This window comes from Thalia democratica, chromosome 9 (genome assembly GCF_965202585.1).
Source record: "Thalia democratica chromosome 9, ktThaDemo2.hap1.1, whole genome shotgun sequence".
NCBI classification, from domain to species: Eukaryota; Metazoa; Chordata; class Thaliacea; order Salpida; family Salpidae; genus Thalia; species Thalia democratica.
In genome coordinates this window covers 16,828,376-16,846,403 of record NC_139173.1, presented here as the reverse complement: position 1 = coordinate 16,846,403, position 18,028 = coordinate 16,828,376, and positions in this window count along the sequence as shown.

Below are 18,028 nucleotides of genomic sequence, written 5' to 3'. Positions count from 1 at the left end.
ATTTAGTAGTTTGATTAAAGTTTTTATCCTTGAACTTTATCATGTAAAAAAAAAACTATAAAACACATTTAACTTTTATATTATATTTATAATTTATTACATTAAATTCAATGAAAAATAACAAGTTTATATTAAAGAAAAGTAAATGTTTTAAAGCAATAAAAAATAAAATTTTACATTATGTGCTTTTGTAATTAAGATTAATGTTTGTAACCTAAGATGTAAAATAATTACTAAAATTAAAATCTGTTTTCAGCTTATGTTCTCATCGTATAACATTTAGAAATATAAATAATTGATAACGAACACATTAAAGTCAGATAAAGATCGTTAATGACAGGGACTATCTTAAATGTTTATGAAATATGTAACACTTAATCAGAGTATTGATAAAAATCAGGATAAACACTAGTTTTAGATAACTAAAAAAAAACTGGGACAGGTCTCTTTCTCCACGAGATTAATAGACAACTTTAATTTTTAATTCTCCTTTAATTAGACAACTTTAATCTCCACGAAGACAACTTCGTACGACGTCTATTTTTTTAAAAGGGTCAGTTTTGCACTAGTCGTCAACTTTGCACGGCTTCGCTTTTGCACGAGATTAGGGCCAGAGTTAGGTTTATCATTATTATTGCACGGTCAGTGGTAGAATAATAACATGCAAAGTGACGACTTGTGTAAAAGTGACGCTGTGCTAAAGTGACTACTCGTGCAATACTGACGCTTCTGTTAATCGTGTAAAAGTTAATTAATAAGTCCATTTTAATCTTTGCTATATCTTTTACTAAGCAGAAATTTATCAGCAAAGACGAAATTAGTATTAATTTCTTTTACATTAAGTAAAGGAGAGCAAGCAACTATTTAATTACTGTAACTAATTTAGGTACAATTGAAATATACAAGCCGCAATAACTACATTTTAAAAGTTAAAAAATTTATGGTAAAATCTTAGAAACTATCCAAAACTATATTCTTTATCATCACTTATCTGACTAAAAAATTTAAAAAAAAGTCTGTTAATAATATAATGTTACTAACTGATAAATATAATTTCTACGGGTAGTTGTCTAAATTGCGCGAGCGTACAAAATTGCACGAGGATACTTTAGCACGAAGGGTCACTTTTGCACAGAGACAATTTTACACTGGTCAAGTTTTTTTATATTTTTTTTTTTACTATCACTGATACCCTTACCCTCGGTCGGTAAGTAATTTTTTTTTAATATATATTTTTTTTTACTATCACTGTTACCCCTAACTCTTACCCTCGGTCAGTAACTTTTTTTTATTAATTTTTGTTTTATATATATATATTTTTTACTCTTTTGCAAAATTGACCCTTGGTGCAAAATTGTCTTCGCGCAATTTTGTTCCCTTGTGCATTTTTGTGTCCTCGTGCAAATTTGACTTCGTGCTATTCTGTGCACTCGTGCAATTTAGTAACCTCGTGCAATTTAGACCCGTTCCTAATTTTTACCTAGTCAGCATTTTTTCTTCTGAACTAAACTGTAAACTTTTCATTTATAATGAAATTTACATCTACTCTAAGCTGTATAAAAAAATAAAAATTCGGCAGCGAATTCCAACTGACTTCATTTTGTTTCCTTGCTAGGCTTGTCATGTTTTACTTATTTTTCTAATAAGGTTTACATATTTCATTTATGAGATTGCTTCCGTGTTAACTGTGAATTTTGTAACGTTAATTAAACAGTTAGGTGTGTGTTCGTAAATGTAAGAACTTGTAAGAACTAAGAAATGTAAGTGGGTTGGTTTTTTACCTGTACAGCTTCTTTCACAAAAGCAGCTTTTAGTTAGTAGATACAAAATGTCAGACAAAACTGGATGTTTTATATTTTGTTTCAAGTTTAATGACATGATCAGATATAAATACATTTTTAAAATATACTTTTCATTTACTTTTATTTTTCAGAGCCCCAAAAACCTATTTGTAAACAAAACAACATACTATTCATTATATATACATATTTATTTATGTGTATGTGTTTTCTCTGAGTAGGCTTAGTGATTAGTTTGTTTTGTCTTTTTAGTTCTATAGGAGAAGCTTTAAACATAAAAGCGGCAATTTTAAAATTACATGCAGCTTCATAGAGCAAATAGTTTTCAGTTTTCTTTTTTAAAGCTTGTTACTATTTAGTTTTGTATAAACTAAATATTACAATTGACAACATTTCTCTTAAATAGTTTTCATAGTACTAATTTTAAAACTAGATAACTTAAAACACTTATCCTAAAAGTTTTGTAACTGAGTTTCATTAGCTTATTTTCCATCCTTTGCGGCAGAAAAATTTTTAGAGAAGGTATTTTCTGTTAAAGATTTTTTATTGCACTTTTATTGCATATTGTACTATCAGCTAAAATAAATCCATAAACAAAAGAAATGAATTCATCACACAATTTTAACATTCTTTAAACGATTTTTTTTAGGTTAACACTTGAAAAATATATTTACAACTCTATATACATATAGAGTTATACACCCCCCCCCCCCCTCAGTATTAATTTTTAATCTTATTTATATATTTAAAAAATAAATTCTGGATAAAAGATTATTTCATAAATTGTCTTTTTTATGATTTTGTTAGTGATAATTTACACAGAATTACTAATGTTTAAAACTTTTTTTAACCAAAGCCACATATTTATGTTTCAAATACCACCCTAAATTATCAAAAAGCCTTTCATTTGAAACCATTTTATACTGCATGGTACATAGTAGTACAATTCTAAAGCATAACAACTTAGTTTGTATAATGAAGAAAGGGTAGGGATAATTTAACTTTTAAAAATATTTTAAAGAGACACACATTCATAGTATTGTTAGTTAATTTGTCTTACATATTTAGCTTTTAGCACTAATTCTAGTTATTTTAAACAGTTTCATTGTTGATAATGATTAGTTCAAAGTCGAAACGTAGTTAAAATCAAATATACAATGAAAAGAAACCGTGTGTATCTCTTTAATATGTTTATAATTTATAATAAATTGTGTTTTAAGTATAAAATTTATTAAACTTCTTTTATATGTTTTTTATTTTGAAGAATAATCTAGTTAGCTATTTATAGTATTTAAAGTTTAAACAAGATTTTTTTTAATCTAGTTACATTTTTACTAGTTTTTTATAAAAAAAATTCAAAGCTTGTCATTTTAATATTTTTTATTGCAGAATCGCAGTTTGATAATCCGTTCAGCGGTAAAATTGAGTTACTAAACTAACAATAAACTTGTTATAAACATACTTTTAAAAGATCATTTTATGAATAGTAGTAAAAAAGTTGTAAAAAACTTTGACATTAATTAAACAGAAGTACTTGCTCATCATCTGTCTCTTTTTATTGAGTGAAATAAACCACTTTTGTAACCTGTTTAGATTATTAAAAGTACTAATGCTTTCTTTTTCAATTTTAAAGTTTCAACTATTTGTATAAATTTTAAAAAAATATTCCTCAAATCAAAAACTTTGTTCCATTTAATTTTTTTTGTTTAAATATGTGTAGTCTGTAATATTTATCATAAAAAAAAACTTTTTTTGTTTATTATTTTTCAAATAAGCTATAAAACATTTATATATAATATAATTAGCGCAAATGGTAAAATAGCTAATGCTTACTTTTGCAGAGTTTGGTGTTAGTGTTTTAGAAGTTCTTCTTTTTTATCAAAAACATAATTTCAATTTTTATCCTTATATCTGACTAAAGATTTAGAACGAACGCGTTTGATAGATACATACTTTTAGTAACTTTTTCTGACAATATACATTTTCTAAAATCAATAGTTTATCGATGGTAAATAAAAAAAACACTTTAAGGTAACTTGGATGAAAGTTTTGTTTTTAGATGACTATGTTTTATCAAGTAAGTCAATACAATAACAAAAATCCTTTAGTGTGAGTAGTTATTTATAAGATTTTTAGAAGTTTTTATGTATAGGCTTGTAATTTACTTTAGGTAGTTGCTTAACTTATTTTTTTGAAAACATTAAATTTATTTTACTAGAATTTTAATTTTACAAGTCGTATAGTAAAAAGCAATAATAGACCCGCTATCAACCGTAATCGAATAAACGTTTTGTTCTTTAAAAATAAAATACTAGTTAACTATGTAAAGAATACGCAATAATTATAAACATTTAAAACAAAGTGACACAGCAAAATAATAATAAAAATCTTATTATCATTTCATCGTCTGCTTTTGTTTCCTAAAATGTTGTTTTCTTTTATACTTTTACACTTAGTAGATTACAAATTGTCGCAGTCACTTGCAAGAAGCATCAACTCATTTTTTTGTACTTGCAGACGTCCTTAAAAGTTAGTGTTGGACGACCGCGGTTGCGTTTGTCATCGACCAACTCGCTCAGAGACTTTTGAAATCGCTCTTCGTCAATCCTTAGAATATGACCAAACCATCAAAGCCTGCGCTGGCTGAGGGTAATGTACATTGTAGTGAGACCAGTTAGTCTCAAAACTTCCTCGTCGTTGATTTTTTGTTGCCACGTAATTCTAAGGATACGACGGAGGCATCGTAGATGAAAGTTGATGTAGTGAAAGCAACTAAATAAGTTCACAAACAATTGGACTTTATTTTTGTTAATGTACCAGCTTCTGTAATTTCTCTAGATGAAATCCTCTACTGTAAACAAGAGTTTGTTAAGAGCAGTTGATAATTGCCTAAAAAGCTTTTTTTCAAATTGTAAGCAAAGTGCAAATTTTTCTTCCTCTTTCTGATTAGTACTTACACTTAAAAACTTTTTTTTAATATATACATCTTTAATTCGTTCTCTTTTTCTGAACTATAAATAAAAACATAAGTTTATTTTAATGAATATAGCCTTGTCTTTTTGATGAGTATAAGTATTCTTAATTTAACTTTTTAGCTCAAGCGTTTAAAAATTGGATAGTTTATTTTTTAAACGTTTTAAATATTGCATTTTAAGATTTAAAATATTTCTTTCTGTAAAAATTTTCTTAACTAGTTTCTTATTTCATAAGAATTTATTGAGCAGTCGTTTTATATTGAAAATAACTTTTCATAAACTTGTATCTAACTATAAAAAAACTTGAAAACTTTATAGCTCTACATAACTTTTCTATACATATCTTAAGAAAAAAATCACCTTAAAGTAAAAAATGCTCTAAAAAAATTACTTTGTATACAATAGTGAACAAAAAAAAAAGGTTTACTAGCTTTAAAATTTCCATAGACGATGAAAATGTTTTAAGTAGTGTTCATCTTTTTATACCAATTTTGTTATTAGGGTCTAACTTGGGTGCACGACTATTCAACAATTAAAAATCCGACCGTTAAATTTATAACAGCTTTTAGTTATTGTGAATTATGTCTTTTAATGAAAACCTTTCAATTTTTATCTTTGTGATCTTATTAAGTAGACCTGCAATAATAACATTTTTTCAAATTAAAATATTTTCTTAGATATGATAAAAAAAAGTTTTTAACGTTTTTGAACTATGGATGTTTTTAGTAATTATGATTTTTTTCTTTTAATTTTTTTTTCAACTTTTTTTACCATCATAATCTTGTTGACTAGACGTACATCAGCGTTTTAAATTTTTTTAACTTTGAGTTATTCTATGAGATATGGTACTTGATTTTTTTTAAGTTGTCAGAATTTAAGCTGTTGAATTGTAATCGTGCAGCTCGATGTCCAAAAAGCTTTTCTATACACCAGATTATTTGACTATATTTTTAAGTTTTGGTTTTTCTACAGTGTTCAATAAATTTAAATGTTAACTTTCTTTAATGAAGTATAAAAGCCCGAATTTCAGATCCTTATCTTAAAAACAATTTTTCTCATACTAGTGTTACTAAATATAGTATTTTATCTAAATTTAAAATTTAATTAGAAACATAATCAAAACATTTTTATTTTGCACACTATAGATTACAGTTTTAAAACGAATATAGTTTTTTACAGTTTTTAATAAATACATATAAAAAAAATTTTAGTCGAACGAAACTTTTTCAAACTTGTACCTTTTCGGCTTTTGTACACCCTAAGCAAGTTTTATCGTCCTGGACAAGACGTTAAAAGGTATCCGTGGTGTGCGACTCGATTACCGAAAGATTCTTCGTGCACCAGGTCCTTGGACGAAATAGGAAATAAATTTAAGCGTATTTTTTTATTGTTCAATAAACTATATAAATATGTTTTATTTTACTAGTCGTAATAAATTTCTACAAGTTATTAGTTGGTTAAAGGGGTTTGTTATAAGCATATATATGCAAACGGTATTGTAATATTAAGTATAAAAATAGATTAAGCTATAACTTCTAATACAGGCAAAAGTTTTAAATTCTAAACAGTATAAATCATGTTAAAAGAAATAAATCCACAACAAGTTATTTTTACGATAAAATGCTTAAAAATATTAAAACTACTTAAAAAATAAAATAAACTCAAATACCTTTTTTTGAAATACATATTCAAAACTTTAAATTGTGTCAACAAATATTTGTTATTCTTTATCAAAAGATATGTTATAATCTACATCGTTTATTTTCTTTTTGTAATGTTTACTTTTTTTAAAGCTAATATTTATAAGTTGTTAAATATATTTTTGTTATAAGAGTACAAATAGTTTGCTACAAAAATCTATTTGCTTATTTCCTTAAGTATCTTTGCTTTCAAAACAAACCCTTTTATTTTTTATTTGGTTATTAAACAGTTTGTTTCTTTAGGGGACTTATACATGTTTGTCGTTTAAATATTTATTTGTAAACATTTTTGAAATAAAAAAGTAGTTTCTATATAGTAGTGAACAGGGACCACTTAAAATCATTTTTCGTTCATAGCAATGTGTTTTAAAATTTGTACTGCCTAAGATTTTAACTATTTTTTAGACTTTAGCAAGATTGCGTTTTTTAATATTGTAGTTTTTATTTATTATTGATAAACTTGAAAATATATATTCTAGTTTGTTTAGGTTTACCCTTAAAGTTTTGTAAAATTTTATTTTAAACTTTAATTGTATGTACCATAGAACATACCAAAACTGTTTTTTTTAACGTATAGTTAAAAACTTTTTAAGGTAGTAATTAACCTTTGTCGTAAATTATTTTCAAAGTTTGAAAATTTGGTAGGTAAGCTTTTCTCGTAAATTTTATTTTTTTAAGTGTAAAATAATTTAATATAAAAATATTTGAAACTTGATGTTTTCGTTCGTTTAAGCGGTAGATTTTTAGTTGAGTTAAACATTAACGAGAACACCACCCTGCCATAAATTTCAAGTAAGACAAACAAAAGTTGAAAAGATTAATAATTTACCTTTGCCCGTATCATGCTACAGCGTGTGGCGAAATACAAACGATAAAAAAGACCAAGTTGCTATTGGGTACGTGTATTTCTGCCTACGTATACATGTAAGGCAAAAATTTAATTGGTCGATCTACGTCAGCTGATGTATGATCTATTTTAGAATTCTTATTTTGTTTTCTCATTTCTAACTTTAACACGTACTTTGCTCTTACAAATAATTTAGATAGTTTTCGCCAAAAAATAAGTTTGTTTAAAATAATTAATCCCTTGAACTTTGCGACAACTTAACTAAAAAATACAAAACAATTGTACAAAGTATCTAAACAAACAAAACTACTAATGTATTAAATTTACGAAAACTTCACAATACAGAACTTTTACTGCAACTTTTTTTTTTTGTTTACAGTTTTTGATACATTTTGGGAAAAAAATAAAATAAAAATAATTTTTATAATTTTGTTTTATAAATTTTCAAGCAATTTTTGACACCTTAATGGTTAAGTTAAATTATTTTAAACTAATTAAAGCTTTTTTTTGTTTTTTTCTTGATATTTTGCTAAACAATGCAGTTTAAAGTTTAAATAGCTACAATTTCACTCAAAAGTTTAATAAACAAAACTTAACTAAACTAATTTTTTTAATTCTAAAAATATATTAGTTACTTTTTATAAAGTTAGTTGTTTCTGATTAACAAATTTAAAAATGAAAATGATTATCATATTAGCATGCCATTAAAGATTTTTAAATCCCACGTTTTTAAGTTATTTTAGAACAAACAAGCTTCTAATAGTAATAAAGATGAGTTTGCTTAAATTAAATATTTGCTTCAAACATGTTAAATTCAAGTTTGTATCAATATTTTGATACCCTCTTTGTTTAATACTAAACTTACTCATGCATTTAAGATTAGAAAATCTTTTTTTTTCACTAGTTTTGTCAAAATTTTATCTTAAAGAAACCTTTAAGATCTTTACTTATTTAGTTATTTTTTAATTAACCATCATAATGATACTACAACCGATTTTAATTTTATTAATATAGAAGTGTTTCTTTTAGAAAAATCCATATGGTGTATTTTTAATTTGGTATACACATTTTTCTGACTTTTATTAAAAAGTTAAGTATAAGTCAATACATTGCAAAATAATTTCAACATAATTAGCTAACATTAAAACTATCTTTGTTAATTTATGTATAATTAAGTTTAGTAAAATTCTATTTAAAAGTACAGAAATTTTTATTAACCATTTCTACTGGCCTTAACTTTGTTTTTTATTCTACTTAAGTTTATATATATATATATATATATATAGAAATAACATACACAAAATAAACTTTTGCTTGGTACAGCTGTTTCTGCGTTTAATACGCGTCCTCAGCCAAGTTTTTTTCAATGAAAAGCAAACTTGTAAGTACAGCAATAAAATTATACAAAATTAGGTATTACGTAATAATAGATAGTTGATTTTAGACAAAATTATTAACAGAGTTTTTAGATAAATTGCTTTCTATAATGTATGCATCCAGTTTGTAATTCGTTTCTTTTGTTTAAAGATTCAGATTTCTTAACTTTTAAAATTTCGATTTTTTCCGCATTGCACAATTTACATCCGTTTTTTAAACTGTATTTATTTTTCGTTCTTGTTTATATATATATATACATTTTCTGCTAAAACTATTCAAAGATGAAAAATCAAAAGTATTTAAATAGATTATTAAAATATTTTTAACAAACAAGACAAAACTTTAAATTTCGTTTTATACTTGTTTTTGCTATTGTTTACTTCGAAGAAAAATAACTAATGAAAATGATTAAAATGGTTTATTTATTTATTTTTAAAATTAAATTTGTACTGTTCTTTAAGTGTATAAATTAATTTTTCGTTTCTTGATAAATATAAAAGACAAAGACTCTGTACTACAAATAAAGGTTTCAGTAATGACATTATACTTTATTTAATAATTTTACTAGTTTAACACGTTTTAAACAGATTAATTTAACCCTCTATGTAGTCAAAGCTGTTTTTCTTCAAAATTTAAATTAAAATATATATTTGGTTGTTTAGTTTAAAATCACTTAATTTAATATAATTTATATAGATATTTGAAAAAATTATTAGTTTACAAACAGATTTGTAAAAAAAAACGCTAAATACTTAAAAATAGCAAATAATTTTTTGCTTTTTTTTTTTTAATGGTATGGTTGTATACTCTATATTTTGTCTTGATAGTTTAGTTTTTACCAAATAATATATATAAACGAAAAATTTAGAGTCACTTTTGTTGTATTAAGTGTTTTTATAAATATTGAACAAAATTTTATCTACATATCTAAAAACAACTAAAACTTTAAAGTACATTTTGACAAAATTGATTTTTTTTGCGTTTTTATGTTTATTTTATTGTTTTAAATTACTATTCACTTAAATTAAGTACTTACTTTAAACTAAATTAACTATGGTGTGTATAACTACAGCAAATTATCAATAAACTATGTGTAACAAACTTTAAATTTTCTTATAAAATACTGGTTCTGAAATAACAACATATTAAACACCGGAGTGCTAGAAGAGTCTTATTGTGTATGTAATAGAATATTTTGATACTCTTGTATTTATAAACTAAAAAAGAATCACATTACTTCAATTAGACATCACTATAATGAGAAATAGTATTAAAATTTATATTTACTTTTGCTTGAATTTAAAATTTTTTATTTAGTTGTTATTCTTTTGTGACTGTAAGTCATGTAAAAAAACATTTAGAACTAAAGCTTGTTAGAACTTAGTTTATACAAAAAAAATGTTTTTATAATTTTCTGTTTCAGTAAAATTTTGTTCACTTAGTGTTTTATTTTATACATTAACTTAATTTTAAACAATTTGCCTAAAATAGTTACGTAATTCACCTCAAACTTTACCATTGATAAATAAATAAAGCTAAAAAGTTATATCGTAAACAATAGCTTAAAGTACTTTATAAAGTTCATATAACTTATGGAAAATTTGAAAATGACCATTTTTTATACTAAATAAGTCTTTATTTGAAAAAATTACTATAAATATGCTTGAAAAAAAAATACAAATGGTTTATAAACGAAGTATATACAATCAAAAAGTATAGATTTATATTCTATATATATTCGTAGTAAACAAATTTGTACAATAACTCCGCAAATAAATTATAGCAAATTTGAACAATGAATTATATAAAAGCTTAAATACCTAGGCAAATTTACTAACTTTTATGACACCGAAAACCGTTTGTTTGTAAGGAGCAAATTTGTTTTACAAGTTTACATTTATTAACAGTGAAATAAGTAGATTTAGTAACATTCAGAAGGGACATTTTATTGATAGTTGAGTTACCAATTTGAGAAGTTTTTTTTTAAACACACGAGCAGAATGTAGACCTTTTGTTATATCATTTTCCTAGATGATTTAAAAGCTATTTTGGTTATAGAGTTTTGCATTTTAAGTTGTATTTAAAACCATATGTTTTTATTTTTTAAAAACAAAATCATTCTGATTATTTATAAATATTTCTATCGAACAAATCCAGAAAAGTATCTTTTCGTTCAAATTTAGTTTTTTACTTAATTAGAGCATCTTGACCCGTCAGTTAAAAAAAAGCAGTTTGTTCACAAAACTAACAGTATCGAGCGTTAATATTTTTTTTAATTGAATATAGGAAGAGTGATATGTTTAAGAAGTTATTCATATTTGTTAAAACTTTTTTTTATTATAATTTTAAAACAACTGTGAGTAAATTTTTATATTCAAAAGGATGTTTACTACATAAACGGTCATTTCTAAAACCGATGTTGTTATTTTGTAAATTGGCACAACATTGTTATTGGTTTTTACTCTAACTTTTTGTTCTCTTTCAGTTCTTTTTAAAAACTACTTAGATAAAATAATCTATTAAATCCAGTAAACAATTTAGCTAACTTATAATGAGAATCAGCGCAATGAATAGGCACAATCTTAATCAAACAAGTGAAAAGGACCACCTTGTTAGATGTAAGCGATATTTTAAAATGGGATATTATCAATTATGTGACGAGCATTGTTCAATGGCTAGGTCAAATATTTGCTTTAGTCCAAAACCGCCATCGTTATTATACATTGCACAAAGTTCACCTATGCACTAGGATTTAGCGTTTATTCAACAAAATTTCAAACTAAACCAGTTTAATGAATGATATATTAAAAGTATGAACATGATGTTTTGTAAGTTTTACAAAACACTGTTTATAAAAAGCATTCGAAACGTTTTTGGCAATGATAAATACTACACACTTTTGTAATACTAGACAAAACAACTTTAGACATACCTGGTAAACTTTTTTTATTATTAATCAACTACTTTAAAATTGCACCTTTTTTTTGAGTAAAATATTTTTTTAAATTTTTATTAATTGAAAAACGTAAGTAATTTACAGTTTGACAAAAAAGAAAAAGAAAATTTTTCTTCCGTTTTCTAGATAAAATTTTCAACTTAAACTTAAAGTTAAAAGTTTTATACTTTGTAGCTAATAAAAACTACTGTTATAAATACTTCATAAACTTTCAATATTAAGGCAATATTTTATTAAAAAAGAACTTCTTACTATAAAAAATATAGTAAACATAAAAAAGCTTACTATTGCTATTAAAACATTTCATTTTTAAGTAATAAACCTTTTTAACCGTACATAAGTTTTAATGAATGCTTTCAAAATAACTTATATCGTGCTAGTACAATTTTAAATAAAAAGGTTTGTATAAGATAAATTTAAGAAAATGTTAGATTGTTAGAAATACTTAATTGGTAAACTAAAAACACAAAATAAATTGGTTTTAAAAATTTCAAAATATCATTAATAGTTTAATTATTACTCAAAAATAAAAATAGTTAAAAAAATGCTTATAAATTTAAGATTATTGTTTAGAATAATATGTATTTGTTTAAAAGGTTTACATACAACTTTTTATTTTTGATAAGTTACAATTCATGAGTACTATTACTAGTCAAATTAGTTTAAAAAGACAGTCCGTTGAAAAAATTTAATAACCTTTTTGAGTAAACGCAACATTATTTTTTTCACAATGAATCGCCAAGAAGGGATTTTTAGTTATAAAATATAAAAAATGATTTAGATCAAAAACAAGTTTCAAAACCCCAAAAAAAAACAAGTATCTAAAAAGAATTTTTTTCAGTGAAACAATACGAAACAAAAAATAATTAAGCGAGGTTTTATTTATCTATTATTTTTTTATCGTTATGCCTACACAATCTGAAAATTGTTATTGTTTAATTTAGGACTACAAGTATAACACTATACTTTGACTATATTAAAATATATATACTAAAGTACTTAAGTATTTTTGTATTTATTGACTTCAAAAAATTACTTAAAACTCTAGAACTTTATGTTAATTACAAATTAATTTCATACTTAGTTTTAAAGTGCTTTTATATTTTCATCGCTTACTAGTTTTATTGAACTTATAATATCTCAAAACTAACAATTAAACTTGAAAATTTGCTTAACTTTTCAAAATTTACTTAACTTAAAGCAAAAAAAAATTAAAATTGTTCACTAATCTAAAAAATGTTTAACCGTATGAAATACATGATGAAAAGCTATAAATTATAATTTTTTTATGTCGAAAAAGAGCTGTGTTGTAAAAATATTTTTTCTTTAAAATAGTTTAAATTTTAAGTTTTTTTTATTCTAATTTATTTGTAGAAAATTTGCTTGAGTGTATCTAGTTTTACAAACAAATCGAACGATTATTAACTTCCGCAAAAGTTATTTGCATCAAGACTTATGATCAATCATTAGAAAAAATGATAGGCTGTTATCAGGTGTAATACAAAATGGCCAACTTTGCTCACTTTACGAATACCGATTTAGGATTTATTCGCTCGCTCGTAAAGTTTTCTTTGTTTGCCGAGGCTCCTCGCATGTTTTTTACTGTCCTAAGTCCTTAAAATTTTTTTGTTCTCTCGTTTTGCTCAACGCAGGTAAAATATTACCGACAGCGTTTTTAGATTCAAAATAGTGTTAGCTTTTGAGAAGAGCAGAGTTTTGTTTGACTTTTGTTTTGTTCAAAACTTTTTGTTATGTTTCCTTCAACGAGCTCAGAAATTTTACAAGCACCCACAGCTAGATACCCAACAGCCATGTACCAGCCGACAGCGGGGTATGCAAGTCCGCCCGGGGCGATATCCGCCAGCTCTTATCAAAGCTCCATGGTGCCCGATTCTCGCGGCATTCCCACTTACAGCCCGGCGGTCATCGCGCCGCCTTCTGTAACGCAGTTCGGACAGCAGTCTACTATCATGGGGGGTTCCCCTTACCCTTCCATGAGCTCGTCCCTGACCATGGTCAACGGGGGTGGCGAGCACCAGGGAAATGGTGAAAAAAATTCAGCGGCGGTGTACGCAAGAAGAAACTACACTCACGCGAAGCCGCCGTACTCCTACATCAGCCTCATCACCATGGCAATCCAAGCCTCGAAAAATAAAATGATGACTTTAAGCGAAGTTTACCAATGGATAATGGACTTGTTTCCGTTTTACAGGGCAAACCAGCAAAGGTGGCAGAACTCTATAAGGCATAGTTTGTCTTTTAACGACTGCTTTGTAAAAGTTTCTAGGTCTCCAGACAAACCTGGAAAAGGTTCATACTGGACATTACATCCGCACGCAGGAAATATGTTTGAAAACGGTTGCTACTTACGAAGGCAAAAACGTTTTAAGTGCGCGAAAAAGAGGGCCGCGAAAGCGCAGCAACAAGCCAATGAAGTTGCTCAGCGAATCAAGGAGGAACACAAGTTGCCTCAGTTACAAGAAGATAACAGTTTACAAATTGAACAAGCAAACGTAAATGATGTCGACGAAAATCAACAAGCGATAATGATGGAGCAAGCTCGAGTAAATCAAGAAAACCATGAGTCGTCACAGATAGAACAGAAACCAATACTTACTTTAAACGTTAACGAACAGTCTGTAGAAAACGAACAAATTCAAGATAATGGACAACTTCATACTTTAGAATCCGTAGAGCATCAACAGGAAACCCAGGATCAAGTACAAGACGATAACTCTCAATTGCCATCTTTACCAACAAGCTTGATTCAAGCTGTACCGAATACAAACCTTCTCTACTCGCCATCATACCCAGCGAATCCCGCGCATTTCGTTCAGCCGAATTTTGGGCAAAACATGACATACGGGGATGTCAGTTCGCTTGGCCTAGTACAAAACAGCAACTCTCAGTACACGCTTCATTCCATGTCTACCGCTTCGAACGGAAACCTGATGAAAAGCACCGAAACCAATCAGCAGCAGTCCTACCACCCGTTTTCAATAAACAGCTTGATAAACCATCAGCAGAACATTCCCGAGCTTAGAAGCAACCCTTACCAAGACCAAATGTTTCAAATGCAACATCAGTACCATCACAACTTGCAGCCGAACTCGCACTTGACCCTACCGCCTGCGCCCCTTCTCACCAGCGCCAACCCTTACAGCTCTCAGTACGGGAGCCACCTAGTCAACGGTCAGCAGCAATCAGGTTCGCCCCTTCGGGAGCATCAGACTCACGAGAGCGATGCGAACAACGACTTGATAAGCGTAACGTCTCAGCAACAAGAAAGTTCGGAGTCGCAGCAGCAGCTGGTGAACCTTTCCAGCTCTACCGTCGAAGAAACCCCTCAGCAGTCTATATACTACGGTGCTCAGCAGCAGCAACAACAACAACCGGAAAACATGGTCGGTCAGCCGATATCAATGCCGCAAGCGTGAAGAAAGTTTTATTACAAGTTAGTTTTAAGTATCTTAATTGAAAATACTTTTGGTAAACAAACAACTCTTAAATAAAAAAGCTTTTAAGGCTAAATGTTAAACTTTTATTTGTTTACTAAACGTTTTTATTCATAAATAACACTTGTAGGATTTTTTTTACCAAACGCAGTAAAAAAAATCTTTTTATTCTCAAAGATGCTTATTCTCAAAGCATTTTTTTTATGTATTATCTAAATTTTGTATTTTATACATTTTATATAAAAATAATTTTATAGGATTAAAACCTTTTAATGTTTTTGTCAAACCGTTGTTTTTTAATTTTCTTATCTAACTAGTTCATCTTTATTTAATTTTTTTTAAGTTATTTAAAGTACTTAGATATATTAACCAAAGCTTTAGCAAAACAGTGTTAGTATACAATTTAATTTTAAAAAGAGAGTTATAAATAGATTTAAATCTAACTATAAAGTAACAAGTTTATACATATATTCTTTAAATAGTTTTATTAAAAATGTTTTTCACAATATTCTGTTTGTGGTTTTTTCAGAGGTATAAAAATTCCAAGTTTATATCTCAATGTAAAAGTAAGCTAATTTCTTTAAATAAAATAATATAAATTTTTATAATATATAGAAAAGAAAAAAAGTATAGTGGATAAAAACAATCAGACAACACAAAATATTTGCAATATTTGATCTTGTTAGGAGAAAAAAGCTGTTGAATTTTTTTAGAACTTAAATTTTCTAGAAATAAATTTAAATTAGTTTTACTTTAGTATCTTAACCAACGCTTGTAAAGTTTTTTTAACTAATTTATTTTAATCGTTTCTAGAAATAAGTTTTTTTAATAAATTCTTTCAAGCTTAAATCATAAAAGCTTATGAGCTCTAAAACAGAAACAAATTTAACAAAAAACGTATGCAAAGATGTACTACAAAAATAGCTAAAACAGAACTTTTTTGAGATTTTTATTGATAAAAACTTATCAAGTTAAGCTATTTTATTTATACACTCATTTTTGAAAAACTATTTTCATAGTTCTTTACTTGTTCAAGATAATCTAAAACGAAAATCAACAAGTTACTACGTTAGTTTCTACTGATTCGTGCAAACATGAAACGGTTTATGGTGTTTTTCGTTTTATTTAACTTAAAAATATGTCTACATGTCTAAGGAGTTTTAAAAAACTTTATTGGACTTCTAATAAGACCTTTTTGTTACTTTTAGCAATTTGACAAGCATTTGTACGTAATTTAAATTTTTTTAAAGATTAAATTCTTTTTTAGTTTTGGATTTTACTCTCGCTTAAAGTTAAAATAACTTGATATAAAGTTGTTGTATATAAAAACAGTTAACCTTAAGTGTTTAGAGACTTTTTTTTACATTTTTTTTTTGCAATTCAACGAAATTCTGCTCTACAATGCTCCAGTTAGCTTTTTGTAAGTTAAAAAAAATATTTTTTAAATGGTTAAGACTAATCAACCTTTTTATATTTAAGTTAATTTAACTTGATTTTACTAATGAAAAACGTACTTTAATTTTTGACTGTAGTGAACTTATTAAAATCGTTATTCATTGAAATGTTTTTCTTTGTTTTCTGTAATAAAATAACATATATATATATTCTACTAATTATGTTTTATATATGTATTGAAATAAAGTAGTTTGATAGTTAAAGGGATAACTTTAACTGTTAGTAATTATAACTTCGTAAATCATAAAAACATGTACAAAAAATTTATTAAAGTAAAGCATTTCTGAACTACAACTTTAATATTTTCAAAAGGATATCTTCTAATACTTTATGAAAAAGAAAAATTGAAAAGTTGATCTGTAAAAGTTTAAATAACATTTAAGTAAATAAAAAACATTGACAAAATTAACTCATCTTATTTTGACAAAAGAAAATTAAAAAAATTTTTTATACTAAACATAGGTAATTGTTGTAAAAATCCTTTATAACATTTTTTACATTTCAAATATAAGATCATTTTAATACATATTAAATTCCATTTCTACATAAAAGATATTATAAAAGATTAAACACTAAAAATAGTATATATTTATCTGCTACGTTGAGAGGACCTAATGTTTTTATATTTATTATCTGTACAGCTTAAGTATATAGTTAAGCTTTAATTTTTAAGCGTTTTGCATGATGTTTTTTTTAAAGTTTTATACACAAACTTCAATTCAAATACTAGTTTTTGAAGGTTTTTTTTGTTTAAATTTTGTATTTGTCAACGTATTTTAATTAGAATTAGCTAAGTTTAAAAAATTTAGACTTAATTTTAGTTTATTTCTTATTTCAATCTTAACAACAGCTTCAATTTACTATTAAAATTCCACTGATCAGATTCTTTTGATGTTATTTTTTTAGCTGGTAGAGCTTTGCAGCTTAGAATAATTAAATTGACAATCACGATTTCTTGTTTTATAAAGGCTTTTTAACCTTTGTGCTTTTAAACAATTGCAGCAGCGGTACGCAAATCTGTAGTAGCAGGTACACAACTTTTACATTGAAGATTTTCTAAGTAAAAAAACTTTTCTGACTTTGTGTAAAACTTTTTCCCATTGTATTTTTACTATTAGAATCACAAAAAAAACGTGTGGTCTGACATTTGCTTATGCTTGTATTTAAAAATCTGTAGTAAACTAGAAACTGTTCTTTACCAGATACATCAACTTTTTCATCTCGCTGTGCATCAAAACAAGGAGGTATACGTAACTTACTAAATCTGTTTTTTTAATCTTTAGCTAAAAGCGTGCATCTTCTAGCAATTGTGGTGACAGACAGTAGAGCTCTTTTAAAGCGATCAGCTGATTTACTACCTCCATGTAGACACTCTACAAAATCAAGAAATATATAAAGTTTATTAAACAACAAAAAAAAAACGCTCAAAACTTTCAGTCTAAGGACCTGGTGGACAAAAGACCT